The sequence below is a fragment of the Mastomys coucha genome, chromosome X (genome assembly GCF_008632895.1).
Source record: "Mastomys coucha isolate ucsf_1 chromosome X, UCSF_Mcou_1, whole genome shotgun sequence".
In the NCBI taxonomy this organism is placed as follows: Eukaryota; Metazoa; Chordata; class Mammalia; order Rodentia; family Muridae; genus Mastomys; species Mastomys coucha.
The window spans coordinates 110,629,138-110,631,083 of record NC_045030.1 but is presented as its reverse complement, the minus strand read 5'-3'; the positions used below and the strand labels follow the sequence as shown (position 1 = coordinate 110,631,083).

Below are 1,946 nucleotides of genomic sequence, written 5' to 3'. Positions count from 1 at the left end.
TATACTGGGTGAGAATACCAAGATGTAGTAGTCTTCCATTTTGAGGCCATTGCTGTTATCTCTGATTGAAAAAGTCCAAGTAGGAACTCGTGTGTTCGCAGCTTGCAGATCTCAGGCGGTGGGCAAGAACAGACCTAGTTCTCAAGGTGGGGAGGAGGAAAGGGCGGGAGAAGCAGGGGCGCGGGGGAGTCTCTCTTCACAGTTTTAAAAGTAGTTTCTAAACATATTAGCTTTCCTTAGGGCCAAAATGCTCATTATATATTCATTACTTCACTACTATTTAATTCTTACCTGTTCATAGTTTACATCTACATTCATATAATTAGTACTTATTGAATTCATATTATATACCAGCTATAGATCTGGGTGCTAGGTCCTATATTCCTTTGGAATGTTTGATTATGGTTTTGTATAGATGCATACAACATTAATAGTGACAAGTATCTTAGTGTTTCTCTAGATCAAATTTGTCAGGATTATACCAAGGAAAAATGGTGATTAAAGAGACAATAATAGCATCTTCCCAGTTCTCCCAGATAATAGATGGTGAAATTAGAACTAGACCCTATCCTAGGTTTCTCCTACCAGGTGCCTGTATTTCCCATTATACTAGATCATAGAATAGTACTTTATTTTACTGAGCTAAAAATATATATCTTTAAAGCAATGAATCTCAAAGCAAAATGTAACAATTAATGGGAAAAAAAGAGACCATGAATTTGAAAAGGAGCAAGAGGAGAGGTGGGGAGATTGGAGAAAGAAAATGGAAGAGAGAAATGTTGGAATTATATCACAATCTCAAAGATAAAATAATTAATTTATAAAATGATTATGCAAGTCTTGTTTAGACAGCCTTATTGTTGAGATGTCGTGGGTACAGCTTCCCTGCCATGCCAAAGATACTATCTTCATGCATACATATTGATTTTCTGCCTCTTATGATCTTTCTGCACCTCTTCTGAAATGTTCCCTGAGCCTTATGTATAGGGGAATTTAGATGTATCCAATGAAGATGGACACCACATAGTCATTTTTTTTTAAGCATTTTAACTAGTTGTGGATTTCTATCTGGCCTTTGTCTGCTGCAAAAATGAATCCTTGTTTTGGTGAAGGCTGGGAGCTATGCTTACCTGTGATTATAAGGTAAGTATTTATAATGAGCGTAAAAATTATATTGGTTTTAGGAAGTGGCAGAAGATTTAACTCTAGGTTCTATGGCTTCCCAACATGATGTTACAGTGCATGGCAGGAAGTCCCTCCTATTAAGTGAGCCATAACTATATTAAACAACTGGTTGTTACCACTAAGATACAAATGCTATACTATTCTATTAAATGCAACACTTACTGACTAGAGTTGTAGCTCACTGATAGAGCACTTGAATATCAAAATATCTGTGCTGATCATTTTTGTGTTCCATAGGTATCACAACTAGTATTCTGAAAGCTAGTCCTCAGGGAAGGGCTCCCATGCCATACCTAGCTGAATTTCTTTAAGTCCACCTCTTGATTCCTTTTCCACACCTTGATTACATTATCCATGGATCCTAGCTATGGGAGAAACCGTACCATATATGGAACACTGATTCAAAGCATATACTGCTTTCTTAAGAACTCTGCCCCAGCCCTCCACACTGCTGCCACCTAATTGGCACCGTAACTACATCTTCAAAAGGCCATTCCATCTTTCTATCAGACTAGCTGCTTCAGGATGATGGGGAACATGATAAGACCAGTGGATTCCATGATCGTAGGTCCACTGTTGCACTTCTCTGGCTGTGAAGTAAGTTCCTTGGTCAGAAGCAATACTATGTGGAATACCATGATGATAGATAAGGCATTCAGTGAGTCCACGGATGGTGGTTTTGCAGAAGCATTATGTGCAGGAAAGGCAAATCCATAACCAGAATAAGTGTCTACTCCAGTAAGAACAAAACGTTGTCCTTT

The 1,946-nt window shown here is 38.2% G+C and overlaps 1 pseudogene; it reads right to left on the bottom strand.

Moving 5' to 3' along the window:
- Nucleotides 1-1,946, bottom strand: part of LOC116091197 — a 4,441-nt pseudogene that overhangs the window by 525 nt on the left and 1,970 nt on the right.